General features: G+C 31.9%; 1 long non-coding RNA gene across 1 annotated transcript; it reads left to right on the plus strand.

The window, feature by feature from the left end:
- The first annotated feature begins 1543 nt into the window (after window positions 1-1543).
- Window positions 1544-16607, plus strand: LOC145270616 (uncharacterized). Its single transcript, XR_013865471.1, has 2 exons — window positions 1544-3538; window positions 10151-16607. It is a non-coding gene; the product is annotated as an uncharacterized LOC145270616 (long non-coding RNA).
- Window positions 16608-18863: the final 2256 nt, after the last annotated feature.

The following is an 18863-nucleotide window of genomic DNA, read 5'->3' on the forward strand; positions in this document are numbered from 1 at the left end:
GCGACAGCAGTTGATTCAAAGGTGCTTAGTCACCTATCACTGTTCGTTCCTTGAGACCTACCACCAGAGGACTCCAACCTACCATTACACTTGGGGCAGTGATGTACTCTGTCCCGAAAATGTTCGATAACTCTTGGCGGTTCACAATTTACTATGACATCGTCTAAGCAGGTGCGCGTTCATATTAATTTGATTTTATGCAAACGAAATTGAATAAAATACACCGTCTAAAAGCACGCGGTCGCTTTTTCATTAAAGTTTCGATAAATTTGCACGTTTTTTTATACGCACGTTAAAGTTATTTCAAGTTATTACAAATACACAATTATTTAATTCATTTATTTTTAATTTTCACGTTTTAATTTAAGTTCTTTCTAGCTATTACAAAGTAATTAATTTATCTTTATATTTATTTATTTTTATTTATCTGTTCAATATGAGAACAGACATTGTTAACCGTATGTTAACAATTGCCGAAATACATGAAACGAGTTGGACATTTGCAAAGTTTACCGAAGTCATTGGAACTGACGCTGCAGCTTCTTTAGGCCTGATACAGAATACCAGCGTATGCCAAAGTTGCAACAATCGTAGGGTTCTGCATAAACGGTCAAAAACTTCTGATGGATATGTGTGGAATTGTCCCTCAGATTCTTGCAAATCCAAAGCCACTGTTAGGAAAGGCTCCTTCTTCGAAAGAAGCCGCTTGCCAATAAGTAAGTTGCTGACATTAATATTCTGGTGGAGCATGGAAATGATCCAGCGCAGAATAAAAGATGAAATCGGTGTATCGGAACACACAATAGTTAACTGGATGTCTTTCATCCGAGAAGTCTGTGAAAAAGATATCATAGGCAACCCAATGATACTGGGTGGAATGCAAATAGACAAATGTACCAAAAGAACTTGAGATCGACGAGTCTATTCTTCAGAAGGGAATATATTAGAGGGAGAGCAAAAAATGGAGTGTGGGTTTTTGGAGCCGTAGAAAGAGGAAGTAGTCGATGCAATCTTGCAGTGGTAGAACGAAGGGATCGGGACACACTACTTCCAATTATAAGATCTTGGATTCTGCCAGGGACCAGGATCATCAGTGACGGATGGGCGGCCTACGGAAGTATGCCCAGCCAGCACGCAGTCACGATAAGGTGCTCCACGAACAAAATTTCATAAATCCAGTAGACTCATCAGTCCACACACAAACTGTGGAGGGATTTTGGTCCCACATAAAAAGAAAACTTAGGAGAGTTAGCGACAAATGAGAATTTGTTCCACTCATGTCATGGAAGAGTTGTGGAGACGACGTGAGAAGGAGCACGCATTTCCTCGCATCATTAAATGCATTCGAGAGCAATATGCTTAAACAAATGTTCTTAAATAATTATCATTTTATTCAATATTTTGTTTTTTCGTGTTAAATAAATTTTATTCAATATTTTTCATTTTTAATGTCTATGCGAAACTGCACAAGTACCATTTTATTCAATATTTTGTTTCGAGAGCAAGATGCTTAATAAAAATGTTTCTGTTAAATAATTTTCATGTTATTCAATATTTTGTTAGTTCGTGTTAAATAATTTTTATTCAAAAACTTAATACAATTGTCATTTTATTCAATATTTTGTTTGTTCGAAATTAATTTATTTGTAATAACTTGAAATAACTTTAAAAAAATTAAAACGTGAAAATTAAAAATAAATTAAATAATTTTGTATTTGTAATAACTTGAAATAACTTTAACGTGCGTATTAAAAAAAAAGTGCAAATTTATCGAAACTTTAATGAAAAAGCGTCGGGTTATTTATTCAAATTCGTCTGTGTAAAATTAAATTAATATGAACGCGCACCTGCTTAGACGGTGTCATAGTAAATTGTGAACCGCCAAGAGTTATCGAACATTTTCGGGACAAAGTACAACACTGCCCCTTTTGATTGGTCTCATAACAAATTGTTTGTTTTTTTTAGCAAAGAAAAAAACAAAACAAAAAAACTACTTGACCAAATTAAGTGAAAGTTTTTCCAGAGAACTTCATTCCATAATGGATACGTACAATATAACCTCTTTTATTTTCTCGATATTTTCATTTTTAATGTCTTTAATAAACTGTACGAGTACACATTTTATTTTATACTTTAAAATGAAAAAAACATTGAGCAATAAAAATTAAATATTAGGTAGTTATGTATTTTTGGTGCCGAGCTGAAATAATACCGTTATTATTTTGAAAACCATTCTTAATATGAGGAGGTGATGGTGTTTTGTAACTAATTTATGCTTCCACATTACAACTTTATGTAATAAAAAAAAAAATCTTGAAACTTGAATTTAAACTGAAAAAATAAAAACTATATAAAAATAGCACGGTACCATTTGCCGACATATGCATCCGAGAAAAATATCTATTGTAAAATTAAATCAAAATTTGATGCTTGTGCATTTTTGTTACCGCGCTATTTTTGAATAGTTTTTCAGGTTTACTTAAAGTTTTACGATATCTTTTTTTTTTCTTTTTTAATTGTATGGTGGAATCACAGAATAGTTACAAATCACCCTCCCCATGTTAAGAATGGCTTTCAATAAAATAACAATATCATTTCAGCACAGTACTAACAATACATAAGTACTGAAAATGTTATTTTTATTGTTCAACGTTTTTCATTTTAAATTATAAAATAAAACACGTTTAATCATTTTAAAACTTCATCTTTCATTATTTTTTAAAATTTGTTTAACACCGTGGTTAAAAAAATTAAATTTTAATCACATGATCACATTTTCAATAATTACGTGATTATATTTTAGCCATTTAAACTTTGTGAAACATGTAAACAAACTTCTGCTCGATACCGGTGTTGACCTTTAAGAGTACCTTTTAGTGATTATATGGTTCGAGGCTATTTGTACAACTAAACGGTAAATCTACTGATTATTTTGACTACATTTCTCATCTTGGATGTTAACAGTAGTTTGACTAATTCAATTATTAATGAAATGTTCAGTCTTCAAAAAATAAATAAATAAAAATAAAATAAAATAAACCTGATTTTTAAATCTTCATGTATCTTATTTTTTTTTTATTTTAATAAATGAGACATACAAAAAAAAAACAAAAAAAAAAAAAACGAAAAGACATTTTATAAAGAAATTCCCAAACATTGACAAATACAATCTAAATTTGATATGGAAACAATTCGACACATTTAACTAATAAACGGACATTTTTTACACGAGGAACGAAATAATGATGACACCGTGTTATTACGATGACCTTAAGTTCTTTGTTCTTTAGCAGTTGATTTTCTATTTAAATAATTTCACGTTTAAATTATGTTTTTCCTCTTTTAATTTTGATTCTTTTATATTTTCATATATTTTATCTCTTGAAAATCTTGAATTGAAAACACAAAACAAAATTTGTTTCAATTTACTAAAGAAATCTTAAAAAAAAAAAAAAACAATTTTTGTGTTTTGAACACAAAAGAAAAACGAATTCATCCCGATGTTTTTTTTTTTCGTATTGAAATCCTGGAAATATACGTAAGTTTGTATCTTTTTTTCTTTTTTTTTTTCACTAAAAAATCCAATCTATAACTTTTGATATAATCTTAACCATCAAAATAAGTTCATTTATTTTTGTTTTTGCAATCCAATAAAATATGATAATAATAGTATGATTTTAAAAAAATATCTTTAAAATATTTTATTCAATGTGATATTTAGATTTTTCTTAAAAATATGATTATTTTTGTAAAACTTGTGTGATTTCTGAGAAAATAATTTAATTTGAAGTTGATTGAATTAAGCTTTTTGTTAATACATCTGATCACGAAAACTTTTTTTTTTTTATATTTCATTGTTTTAAGATTTAAAGAAATATATTATATCATTGGAGAATTCCGTTTTAATTTTTATGTTTCATCCAATATGTAATATTTTAAAAGATGCGTCATTGTCTTTTATAAAGTTCACACAAAATGATCAATTATCATCAATTAACACTTACTTAATATAGAAAACAATATTCGTAAGTCTTTACAATCTAACCCAGCATAGTTTAACCCTTTAAAAAAAATGAGTTTATTTTTTACTATTACGTTTATACAGCCTTAACAATATCCACTAAAGGAATTATAAATTAATAATACTTATTTCAGATTTTAGAGTGGGGATCACTTTCCTATTTTATTTAATGTAAAATTAACACTCACTTTATGACCAGTTACCAGTCAATGGTACTTGTAATCGTTCGCAGTTTCAAATTTTTGTTGCAGGGGAGGAGACGGGGGATTCATATTAGTTTTTGGTTCCTTACGTTTTTTAGATGGGGATTAGATGACATATGATGTTAACTATTCTGTACTTTCACTTCATAATTTGAAAAAAAAAAAGCAAAAAAAAAAAAAAATATTGTAAAAATCGTTTGACATAACATTTTGCAAAAACTGTCATCCTGATTCTTATTGTTTTCTATAAGTATTTTTTGTTTTTGCAATTTTTTGGACGATTATCGGGACTTCCGAGATGATCATTTTTGTATCAACCATTTTTTCTTCTAACGTAACGTAAAGTACTATTAAAAAAAATAAATAAGTCATCACACAGAAAATGTCCGTATATTTATTTGTTGGGTGAAAGTATAAATTAATAAGCAAGGACCTCCTTTTTCGTGGTAAGAATAGCTTTCTAAATGATAACATTATTACTAATGAGAGGCGCTGTTTTTTTTTTTTATTGAAAACAGAAAAAATAGAATTTATTTAAAATTTATTATTAATGAGCGGGGTGTTTTTTATATTTAAAACCACAAAAAGTAGAATTTAAATTGAAATTTTATTATTAATGAGGGGGGTGTTTTTTTTTATTTAAAACCACAAAAATAGAATTTAAATTGAAATTGTATTACCTATGAAGGGAGGTGTTTATTTAAAACAATAAAAAATAGAATTTAAATTGAAATTTTATTATTTATGATGGCATGTGTTTTTTATTTAAAACCACAAAACATAGAATGTATTATTAATACATGCACTCTCTCCAAACAACACACAGGCTGTTATCCCTCCTTAAAAAAACAAAGGAAAGCCAAAAAGATAAAATTTTAAGATGAAAAAACCAAACGGTTTATCTATTAAATTTAATTTAAACTGTTTATCTAGCCGCATGCACGTTAAGTGTTTCACATAAAAACCTGTTTACATTGGTGATCGTAAAAAAAGTGGGAAACAATTTTTTACATTTAGTTTAATTACTTACGGTGCCTTCATTTGTATGCCTCTCTCTCACATAGCATCCAATTATGTCTCAATGCTCTTTATTTGGTGTGAATGTAAATTGTTTATTAAGTAAATAACAATGTATTAGAAGTATCTTATTAATGATTAACTATTTTAATCAGCAGTTGTTACACTAACGTTTAGATTTGAATCCAATAAAATACGTATTAAAAATATATAACATTATCAGGATTGCATTACATTTAAAAAATGATTTTAATTCTAAAAAGTTTCAGTTTGAAATTACTTCGTCAAGTAACTTATCTCTATATATGTCAATATATTCATTTAAATCTTAAAAGCATCATCATCATCGGTACACAACTTTGCACATTGGCTCCTAATTTGTTCGCACAGTTTAGGTGTAGTATCTCTTGCGCATCCAAAAAACATCCTCTGAACCTCCAATGCTCATTTTCAGGTGAGCAAAACCGCAACGAATGGCAGCAGAGGAGGCCACAGCTTCTGGTCGAAAATAATCTCAGTGAGCTAGACAGCCACCCTATCGTGTCCGCTACTACGCCTTTTCTTTCTGGATGGAGTTGGTAGTAGGGGTTGGTAGTGTGCCATGGCATGCCCATACATCGGTGGGCCATAACACACTATCTCACGGGTCCCCTACTATGAGATATCCTACAGGTTTAGCCTGGGGCCGCAAGGAACACAGTTACCGTGTGTGGCTAACATGGAGGCACTGTAGGAGTCTTGATGAGCGAGAGGATATGTACTAGCTATGCAGAGCTGCTCCCATGAGTTTAGCCAGTGGTGTTAAAAGTATATAAATATTATAAAATATAACATCACGATGTTAGTTTGTGTAGGGATTGAGTTATGTTTGATAAAAGTCCATTTTAATTGTTTTAATTAACTTTGCAATAAACACATCAATAATCTATGTTCTACAATGTCGTCTATCATTTTCTCCCTCTCTCCCAAATTTTTGAATAATTGCATACAACACAAATAAGACGTTAAACGTATTTTTGTGTTCAACTAATAAATGCAAGTTCTATAAACTTGAGCGTTTCAAAATTAACGTTATTTATTATCAGTTGTAAACTAACATTTTAATTAATGAAAATGCTTCAAATATTTTTTGGAAAATACAAAAAACGTCTTTATGCTGTGATAAAAGGATTGAAAACAATTGACAACGATATACCAATCTTCGTGTAGGATTTAGAGTATTTTTATAGAATAGGAATAAACTATTTACAAGTTTAAAAAGCTTTTAAATTGATATAATTTTTTGTTTGGGGTTCATAGATTAACGGTTACTTGATGCTCACAAAACAAATTATAAACAGAAGCAGATATACAGGAATATATGAATGGAAATAACAAAGATCTAACATAGATGTGTAAAATTACAAACAGAAAATTATTTCATTCGCAAAAATATATCAGAATTACAATTGTCTTAAATTTACTAAAACGTTTTAACTGTTCTTTAAAAAGTAACTATTAAAATGTCCGTTTAGCTGGTGTCACAAATTTGATTGCAACATATTTCAACATTTCCTGAAGACATGATATGTGAAACGCATACAATTCTCAGTCACATAATCTTAATTTAATGAGTGATTAAGTGTTCTGTAAGAGGATAATAAATTACAATATGGGTATTCAGTGTTTGTTGAATTTTGAGAGTGTTGCTGAAACTGTCTTGCAATATCGTTGCGACACCAGGTCCCACCTCTACCCAAAGCACTGGTGTCTATCCTGAATAATTTGTGCTCTACTTCGAATCAAATAATTTTATACATTCGCAGTCTTATAAATCACACACATAGTGGCATATTCAAATTTGTTATGTAAACCTGTCTTAATCAATACACATTACATAAGGTAATATTATTATTACGTGAAGGAGACACAATAATTTAATACATTTCAAATCTTATAAACAACACACAAAATAGTGGCATAGACAAAAATTGTTATGTAACCCTGTCTTATCCAATGCACACTACATACTGTATTATTATTATTATGTGAAGGGGAAACAATAATTTCATATGTTTGAAGTCTTATAAACAACACACAGAATAGTGGCATGTACAAAATAGAAAAAAAAATCTTGAGACAATACTTAAACAAGTATTGATGGGACACAAACAAAATATTGTAACGACACTTTGAATCATACCTTCAAAGTGAATTCTAAAAACGCAATGATCTAATGAATTAATTATTACAATCTACTAAGAAATATGGGAGTAGAGAGATGTCATTTAAATTGCTTCGTTTTAACCAGAGAAGCCAGAAATAGGAAAGGAATTTAAAATCGTTTTTGAGCGAGGGATGTAGCTATTTGTGTAAAAGGATTTCCGGAAAATTTAGACATCAACAAGGAAGGTGTGTGCTTTTGCTGCTTGTTGGGTTATTAGGAAGTATGTACATAGAGGGGTACAATTACTATAAATTCATAAGAGCAAATTCTATAAAATTGAAAAATACACTTTTCAATACGTTTTGTAATATTCTCAAATTATTTGATAATTAAAAAAACACAACTGATAAGATAAAAGTATGCAGTTACAAATAATGTATATTCAAGTGAATGAACGAATATATTTCATCAAAGAAACCTAAGACTAATACAGTTAAGAAAATTGACAAATAGATGAGACAAACAATAAAACAGTATAAATAACTACCTTCCTGAGAATTATTCCTTAAAACTTCTTGGCTTAATATGTACAAGAAATATGAACGTGAACATATACATTGAGCACATTGTGAAGGTTGCCACAAGGAAGATGGCTCCTTCTATCATGTTTAGGTGTAGTATCTCTTGCACATCAGATAAACACCCTCTGAACTTCCAATGCTCATTTCCAGGTGAGCAAAACCGCGACACCTTCTCTTTCTGGATGGGGTTCCATAGCCTTTTAAGGAAAACTGGAACAAATACATTGAGCACATTGTGAAGGTTGCCACAAGGAAGATGGCTCCTACTATCATGTTTAGGTCTAGTATCTCTTGCGCATCAGATAAACATCCTCTGAACCTCCAATGCTCATTTCCAGGTGAGCAAAACCACGACACCTTCTCTTTCTGGATGGGGTTCCATAGCCTTTTAAGGAAAACTGGAACAAATGCATTGAGCACATTGTGAAGGTTGCCACAAGTAAGATGGCTCCTTCTATCATGTTTAGGTGTAGTATCTCTTGCGCATCAGATAAACACCCTCTGAACATCCAATGCTCATTTCCAGGTGAGCAAAACCACGACACCTTCTCTTTCTGGATGGGGTTCCATAGCCTTTTAAGGAAAACTGGAACAAATACATTGAGCACATTGTGAAGGTTGCCACAAGGAAGATGGCTCCTACTATGTTTAGGTCTAGTATCTCTTGCGCATCAGATAAACATCCTCTGAACCTCCAATGCTCATTTCCAGGTGAGCAAAACCGTGACACCTTCTCTTTCTGGATGGGGTTCCATAGCCTTTTAAGGAAAACTGGAACAAATACATTGAGCACATTGTGAAGGTTGCCACAAGGAAGATGGCTCCTACTATGTTTAGGTCTAGTATCTCTTGCGCATCAGATAAACATCCTCTGAACCTCCAATGCTCATTTCCAGGTGAGCAAAACCGTGACACCTTCTCTTTCTGGATGGGGTTCCATAGCCTTTTAAGGAAAACTGGAACAAATACATTGAGCACATTGTGAAGGTTGCCACAAGGAAGATGGCTCCTTCTATCATGTTCAGGTGTAGTATCTCTTGCGCATCAGATAAACACCCTCTGAACCTCCAATGCTCATCTCCAGATGAGCAAAACCGTGACACCTTCTCTTTCTGGATGGGGTTCCATAGCCTTTTAAGGAAAATTTGAACAAATACATTGAGCACATTGTGAAGGTTGCCACAAGGAAGATGGCTCCTTCTATCATGCTCGAAAACTACTCACACCAAAGAGAATCCTGTACTTTTACATTCTTGCAATGTTGCAGCCTAGTGCCTGTTTTATAAGCATGTTTAATGGAATGTGCTCTGATGAACTCATTACATGTGTGCCCTTTCGACGTTCATATCCACAACAAATCCGCTTCACAACAAAATCACATCCTTTCACTGTTGAGGTTCTTGAATGCCAGAAAGCTTCCTACTTTAATAGCTTCTTCCTTAGAACAGCTAGTCTTCATGCTGCCTGTTTCACTAACTGTACTGATAGACAGAAGTATAAATGTAATGTAAATCAACATCTTTATTATCCGTGTGTTCTCAATCACTAATCCCCTTACGTCCAAGTGCTTTTTTTCAGGTGAGAATTAGTAAAAAAAAAATTAAAATTATAATTTATAGAATGTCAAAAAAATTACTGTCATATATTTATATTCAGATGAATAAACGGCTTTATATACTCGAACAAACCTAAGATGAACTAAAAATTTACAAATATATACGAAAAAATAACACAAAAATAAAAAAAATAAAAATTTTCACAAGTGGGGAAGTATAAAACAAACACAGATTAAGGAAATGTTTCAATATATTTTTTATACTTTTGCATATTCATATATCAATTATGTTCTTGGACAAGGCACATTTTCATGGACTTATTGTAATTTACACTTATTGTATCATTAATATATATATATATGTGTGTGTGTGTGTGTATGTATTCTCACTAAGATGAAATACAACAAAACGCTAGATACAATGTCAATTAGACTATTATAGCGTAAAAAAGCGATTAACTCTGTGCCAAATTTGAAAATATCCGGTCATATTTGTCATGTTATATTAATCATTAAGATTAAATTAATCTACATGTATTGAGTTCAATTTAATAATACTGACAACAATAAACAAACACATATCTGAATGCAAATACTAAAAATATTGAATTTATTTATATTTTCCAGATGATCCGGATTGAACCCTATTATTCAATGTGAATGAAGTATCATGACCCATAAACATTAAGGTGTAAACATCTATTACTTTATTTGCAACACTACAGTAACATCTGTGAGAAAATTATTATACTGGACATTACTTTTTAAGGAATTTTTGAAAACAACGAAATGGTGAAAACAAACCACGGCATGAAGGTAACATAAATGTTTGTGAAAAAGATATTTAATGTTCAAATAAATCAAAAGGTAATAAGAAATCGAATCACAAATTACAGACAAGTAATGTTTAAAATTACTATTTCAAAGACAATATATAATTTAAAAAGAAATATCTCGGTGTAAATATATGTAATAGTTATAGGTGTTTGGCATCTGTATAGTGCCTCAGCTTGAATTATAAAAAAAATTAAAATAAAAAAAGACGTGTGTGTGGAAGAAAACTTTTGCAATAAAGATAGATACACAAGCTGGTGAAAAAACCTACATTCTTGTTTTTTATAAATAGACATTAGTAAGCAATATGAGAACTCACACTAGAGATAAGTCACATGCTTGTGAAGTGTGTGGATTTTCTTGTTCTCGAAAATCATATTTAGTGAGGCATATGAGAATTCATACTGGAGAAAAACCATATTCTTGTGGCGTGTGTGGATATTCTTGTTCTGATAAATCAAATTTACTGAGACATATGAGATCTCACACTAGGGAAAAGCCACATTCTTGTGAAGTGTGTGGATATTCATTTTATCGAAAATCACTTTTAGTGAGACATATGAGAACTCACACTGGGGAAATGCCACATTCTTGTAAAGTGTGTGGATATTCTTGTCATCAAAAATCAACATTAGTGAGACATATGAGAACTCACACTGGGGAAAAGCCACACTCTTGTGAAGTGTGTGGATATTCTTTTTCTCTAAAATCACTTTTAGTCACACATATGAGAACTCACACTGGGGAAAAGCCACATTCTTGTGAAGTGTGTGGATATTCTTTTTCTCAAAAATCACAATTAGCGAACCATATGAGAACTCACACTGGGGAAAAGCCACATTCTTGTAGAATGTGTGAATATTCTTGTTCTGTCAAATCAAACTTAGTGAAACATATGAGAACTCACACTGGGGAAAAGCCATATTCTTGTGAAGTATGCGGACATTCTTTTTCTCAAAAATCAATATTAGTGAGACATATGAGAACTCACACTGGCGAAAAGGCATATTCATGTGAAGTGTGCGGATATTCTTTTTCTCAAAAATCAAAGTTAGTGGAGCATATGAAAACTCACACTGGGGAAAAGCCATATTCGTGTGAAGTATTTTACTAAAAAATTAACATTAGTTTGACATATGAGAACTCACACTCACCAGACTTGATAAATTCTTGTCATGGAATCCAGTATAATCAAGAGACCAAAATCAAAGATATAATACAATGTATGAAAATGGTAAATTGGGGAGAAGAAAATTATGTTCACAATTCCTTAACTAACTTTACTAACTTTGAGAGAAGTTTAATGGAACATTCGAATATCTAAGTATCTCATATAGAGTTCAAGTGTTGGCCCCAGGTCGTGGGCCTGTTGATTTCTGAGAACTTCGACTGAAGTAAAATAAAATAAAAAAGGGAAAAGTCATATTCTTGCGAAGTGTGTTGATATTCTTGTTTTGATGTGAAATGTGTGTATATTCTTGTTCTGAAAATTCGACATTAGTGATACATATGAGAACTCACGAATTAATATTGGACTCTGGTATGAGGATACTTTCAATTTTCAATTTAAAGTAAACTCTGAACAAATATTCGAATTTAAATGAAAATGAAAAATAAAACTAAATCAAGCAACTGGCAGAATGTCGCCCGGGATAAACAGATCCCTTCAATATGGTCATATGAGGAAAATAACGGTGAGACATATGAGAACTCACACTCACCAGACTTGATAAATTCTTGTCATGGAATCCAGTATAACCAAGAGACCAAAATGAAAGATATACTGCATAAGCAAGAGACCAAATGAAATATACAACTTATAAAAATGGTTAATTGGGGAGAATAAAACTATGTTCTCAATTTCTTTACTAACTCAGTGTTTGAGAGATAAAGAACTTTAATGGAACATTCGCATATCTATATATCTCATATAGACTTCAAGTGTTAGCCCCAGGTTATGGCCTCTTGATTTCTGAGAACTTCGACTGAAGGAAAATAAAACCAAAAAGGAAAAAGACATATTCTTGTGAAGTGTGTGGATATTCTTATTCTCAAAATTCGACATTAGTGACACATGAAAACGCACACTCGGGGGAAAATTGAATGCCTACGAGACACCAACCTCGGGTGTCTTCAGTCTCTCTGTATAAGGGATTTACACTGGACTCTGGTATGAGGACATTTTCAATTTTCAATTTAAAGTAAATCCTGAACAAATATTCGAATTTAAATGAAAATGAAAAATAAAACTAAATCAAAAAGCTAGCAGGATGTCGCCCAGGATACAAACGTACATTCAGTATGGTCATGTGAAGAAAATAACGGTGCACCCTCTAGTGATGTTGCTATAAGTAACAACACTAAGCTGGACACTTCACCAGACCAATCAAATTCTAGTCCTGGAATCCGGCAAGACCAAACAAGAACCACTAAGAAAAGACACTATAACCAAGTAAAGTGGTTTCTTGAGGAGAAAAAATATTCTTCACTGTTTCGCATACTCCAGGAATGAGAAATAGGGGAGGAATAAAAAACAGTATTTGAGGCTCAAATAAAATCTTCACCCTTGATAAAAGAAAAACCATCGCTAACTACAACTAAGAACTTTCAATTGTATCTGAAGTACATCAATATCTCCCAAAAGATGTTAGAGAGTCAATTGAGAAGAAAGCTCTTAGTGAAGTGACGATTGATTTCACCAAATCTAACACTGCTGAATTTGCCCAAACACAGTGGAATAGGAAGAAAAATGGACATTGATTTGGTCAATGGAATATGTAAAAATAAAATATCAAAAATTAACAGAAGTTATAAGCAATGGCAAAAGATTTTTAAGCACCACTGCCCAAATAAGAAGTAGATTGAGAAAGAAATCTTACTACGTCAGAAATTTAATTTTCTGAGGAACAATGTGTGAAATGTTTTTGACTCCTGATGGGGGAGTATGAGACCAATTATTTTGTTTCAGTCTCTATATTTTTATTTACGTCGATTTCAATGGGAGTTGTCCGCGGTTTGCAATCTTGCATTTCGAACTTGAGCAGAATTTTTTCAATGTATCGTGATTGATTCATGGTTATCGTTTCATTTTCACAGGTAAATTTTATACCGAGGAACCACGACAGTCTTCCAAGATCGACCATTTTAAATTTTTTATTTATTTATTTTTAACATCTTTTAAAGTATTGTCACAGTTTGAGGCGAGTAATATATCGTCAACCCAAAAAACCAAAATCAATAGTTTATTACCTACATATTTTCTACATATGCACGAGTTTACGGGACATTGCATGAGTAAATTCCAATTATGAGCACTTTGTCTTAGTCCATATAACGATTTTTTCTGTTTCTACACGAAATTTTTATTTTTCATTTTAAATCCCTCTGAAGGGTGAATATCGATTTCATAGTAATCGGAGCATTATAATAACAATTTTTTACATCCATTTGATGTATTTTTAAATTGTATTGAGCGACAAGTTGTAATAAAATTCTAATTGTCGTTAAATTTGTCGTTGGTGAAAATGTTGCAAAATATTCCACTCCAGAAATTTGTGAAAAACCTTTTGCAACAAATCTTGCTTTAAAAGTGTCACTGTCAGAAGCTGTTAAGTTTTTGGAAAAAACTCAGCATGAAGAAATAATATTTTAATCAGTTGGTTTTGCCACTATTTCGTAGGTGTTATTTTCAGATAAAGTTTTCAATTCGGACATCATAGCTTGTTCCCATTCTTGATGATTTTCTGAATTAATCGCCTTATTATAACTTTCCGGTGCGTTTTTCAACGAGTAACAGTCATCCACTGCGTAGTCTTGTATCTTTCATGTTGTTCATCCACTGAATCGCCATTTTTAAAATTTAATGTATCATTGAATTTTACACATCTAACCCTTTTATGGCATTTTAGGCTGGAAAGTAGATTAAATATGCTGGACTCTTTTTATCGTAACCTACGAAAATAACTTTTTCGGTTTTAGTATTTAGTTTACTGGTATTTTCTATAAATGCAAAACAATCTGAACCAAATATATGCATTCGGTTGATTTTGGGTTTTACACCGCAAAACGCTTCACACAGTGGTTTGCCTAATATTCTATTGAACGATCTATTTCTTATATATGCTGCTGCTATTAAAGCGTATGTCGATAAAGTATGCACTAATTTCGATTCGATAAATAGACATTTTGTCATCTCCAAAAGGGTTCGCCATGCCATTTTGGAAAGGGGAATACAGCGCAGATTTCTCGTGTTTAATACGGTGGTTAATTAATAGAAGTTTTAAGTCTTTACTAGTAAATTCAGTCCCATTGTCTGAGCGAATACATTTTACTGAACCGTACGGGGCAACATCAGCTAAATATTTCTTAGTGGCGAGGATAGTGTCGGATTTGTTTTTTAGAAAATAAACTATAATTAAACCGGAAAAATCATCAATAAGGTTTAAAACGTACCTTAGATTGTTTCTCCCCATCGGATTGATCGGACCTGCTAAGTCACAATGCACAAGTAAGAGAAGTTTCGTAGTTTTTTTGTCTGGCGTTCAGCTTATATCTTTTGTCATTTTCCCCTGTGCACACACATCACAATTTGAGAGATCGTCTGAAGGTATTATTTTCATGCCTTCGACTACATTTGGTTATTTTTTAATATCAGATGTATTGCACTGTCCTAAAATTTTATGCCAGGTTTCCAAGTCGTGACAGGCAGTTTTTGCGGGAACCATACATTTTAAATTATATAGTCGGCCATTTTCTTTAATGTCAAATACAGTTCCATTGGGGTATGCCAATTTTGATTTATTTTGGCCAAATTGTATATTCGCGCCTTGTTTAATTGCAGACTGCACGGAAAATATGTCTTGCTTAAGAAAGAGCATTTTTTAGTTACAGATTTCGCCTTTATTATTTTTTAGGAATATTTTAGCATCGCCTCTTTTCAAGACTATATCATTTATTTCACTGCCGTCGGCAAGTTCGGCAAAATGACTTTGAGGATTAAAGTTTGAATCAAAATTAATAAAATCAGATTCCTTGGTGATAACGTGCGCTGTAGCACCACAGTCTACAAGGAGATTTTTTCCGTTTGTGTCAAAGTTACATGTGAATAGAAATGTATGTTCTTCCTCAAAGTTCTCAACGTTTTTTACCGAGTCCATTTTAGAGCGTTTATATTGGCATTGGAGATTTTTGTGGTTGGGTCGTCCACAATTATACCAGATAATTTTCTTTTTCTTGGGAAAATTACTTTTGGAGAATACGTTGCGGTGAGTTGCGTAATTTGGTGGTGTCTGCTTTCGAGAAGCATTTTTGAACTTCATAATATTGCTGGAGTTATTATTGTCCACGAGCATACAATTAGTCTCTTCGTAACTGCGCAATGCCACTTTAAATTTGCTGAAATTTATGGGTTTGTCTTTCTGAGTTATAACAGTTGTAAATGGTTTAAAATCGGCTGGAAGTCCCTTGAGGGTCATCGATATCAAGAAGCTATCGCTTATTATTCCACCTGAGAGTTTTAAGGCATTGGCGATTGTTTCTGCCCTTATGACGTAGTCGGTGATCGTTTCATCCTCGTTACGTTTCAGAGACGTTAGTTCGGTATATAAGGATATAATTTTCATTTTCCCTTTTGATAAATAATGTTCTCTTAATATGTTCTATGCTTTTCGTCCATCAACCAAGGCGTCTCTTATAATCAGAGAAAGACTACTATCGTCTAAACATTGAATCAGTTCTGCAAAAACAGTCACGTTCTTTTCGAGAAATTCGGCTCGTTTGAGATTGTATCACTTTGTGTAGTTTTCGAATCCTTAGATATCCCGGAAATTTTAACTGCCACAATTCGATTTTAGATTCCGATCCGTCAAAGAAAAGATGATGGCTGGGCCCATAACCTGTTAAGTTTTAAGACATTGTGTTGAACAAAGATGGCGGCGTTGTTCAGATCAGTAACCAAGATGGCGGTCAAGAATCAAATGCGGTCTGTGGCGTGGTTAACAGCAAACTGATTGAATCCAAAATTCGACAATTTTTATAATAATTTTGCGACGTTTTGATTGGTTGTTTAGCACAGCCGTTGGTTAAAAAAATGATTGGCGAATCCATTCGTCTCATACCCCCATCACAAGTAAAAAACATTTTACAGGTTAAATGATACTCCACTCTAAAATGTTTGTCATTTTTTATCAATTATTTATTTTGTGAATAAATTGTGGCTTTTTTTAAACGTAATAAAATCGATTTTTATTTATTCAGATTTACCATTTTTTTACATTAAGTTTCTGCTAATTGGTTGTGACAGATACAAGAATGCTCAGTTGATGTAAATTTTATAAAAGAAAGTGATCAGCACTCTAAAATATACAATATTGGATGAACTATAAACAAGCTAATTGAATTTTTAAGCCACATAATAGATAAGTGTAAACAGAAAAAAGCTTTTAAACATGTTAAAACAAATTCATTTATTTTTTGTGTTCAGTTTGTTTATAATTCGACTAACTTTGAATGAAATTATTGTGTTTATAGTAAAAACACACACACATATATATATATATATATATATATATATATATATATCAAATATTCTACAATAATATATTTTTAGATTTTTTTGAGGAGATATTTAGGTAAGTGTAAAAAACATCAAATTATTTTTTCTACTTAATTGACTAACAATTCGAGCAACTTAAAATTAAACTATTTTTTATGGTAAACATTATTATGTTTGATATGTAGTTTGCTTGAGCATTGTGTGGGATAGGTATGTAATAGAGGTTTCGAAGGCTGTCACGATGCGAGAAATGAATTATAGTCGTTGTTGGTAAGAGGAGACGAGAACAAGTGGCGATTTACAAATCAATAAGTACATATATATATTTTTTAGGCTCTCGCTCCTGGGCAAAGTTCACAAGAGAGTCGCCAACCTGATAGGTTGTGAACTGTCATCTAAGCTTCAGCCTCTGTCCCATCAACGACATGTTGCATCCCCTTGCCTGTTCTACAAGTATTTTAATGCCGAATGCTCCGACGAACTACAAGACCTTGCACCCCTCGACGTAAATACCTCCAACAGATCAATCAAGCAGATAAATCTCACCCCTACACAGAAGAGATAAGAAGGCCGTCTACTATAATAGTTTCTTCCCCCGGAACTGCTAGACTTTTGAACTCCCTTCCGGGTTTTTGCTTTCCCAACTGTACTGACCTGCAGAAGTTTAAGTGTAATGTGAACAGATATTTTGCTGCTCAACTCCCTACATAGTATCTCTGAAACATATTGCCCCTACATCAAAGTGGCACTGTACCTTGTTTGGGGTGAAAATGGAAATTTAAAAACAGTTTTTTTATATCTTCATATAATTTATTTTTTAATGAAGTTGACACACAAAAAAAATTCACTGAAGAAATTTAACAAATATCATTCAAACTTGATAGGAAAACAAATCCGAACACTGAACTAACCTAATAAGCTTTAATCATTGGCAAATATAATTTTAACTTCATATGGAAACAAATTCGGCACACTTACCTAATGAACGAACATTTTTACACGAAGACCGAAATCATGATTACACCGTGTTGCGATAACCTAAATTCTTTGTTCTTTAGCAATTGATTTTCTCTTTAAATAATTTCACGTTTAAATCGTGATTTTCATCTTTTAATTTGGATTCTTTTATATTTTCATATATTTTTTTTCTTAATGAATTAGACACACAAAACAAAAGTTGTATCAATTTATTAAAGAAATCATAGCAAGAAAAACAAATCGAACAAAGAATTAATTCCGATTTTTTTCGTATTGAATTCCTGGAATGAAAGGTAAGGTTTTTTTTTACAATTTAAATACATTCAATTAAGTAACTTTTAAAATAGTTTTAAATATTATAACAAGTTTGTTTTCAATGTAACCGATCAAAAAATAATATTGCTTTATAACAGACGCCAATAATAATAATAATAATAATAATAATAATAATAATAATAATAAAAAGCTTCTAGTGCACTTATTGATCCGCAATAATTTTTAGATAGTTTTTTTTTGTATTAGAGTTTTATGATATCTGTTTTTATTATATATATATATATTTTTTTTTTTCAGTTGTATTGGTAAAATGTCTTACTTGTTAGTCTCTGCGACGTATTCCATTATTAATGTCGGAAATTTTCCCTTTTCAAATGGTGTGCGTAACAGGTCGATTCAAAGCATGCTGGATGATGGAGCGGAAATTGTGTAGGACTCGGGGCAAATGTGAGTAAGGGATTTGTGTAAGGTATGGTGTGGTAATTAATATGTTTATGATTTTATTATTTTTATTTATTTGTCTTTATTTTTTGTTTATAACTTGTTGTTTTAGCGTGAGCTTTTTTTAATGTTCTCTGTTATGTTGTCTTTATTATTATTACTATTATTTATTTATTTTTTCTGCTGACGTGTGCGGTGTCTCTGCTTTTCTGCCTCACGTAAATCGCCACTGGACTGTGTCCGGTCGACTACTGTAGG

Source organism: Euprymna scolopes, chromosome 46, assembly GCF_053919585.1.
Source record: "Euprymna scolopes isolate OS-2025 chromosome 46, ASM5391958v1, whole genome shotgun sequence".
Classification (NCBI taxonomy): domain Eukaryota; kingdom Metazoa; phylum Mollusca; class Cephalopoda; order Sepiida; family Sepiolidae; genus Euprymna; species Euprymna scolopes.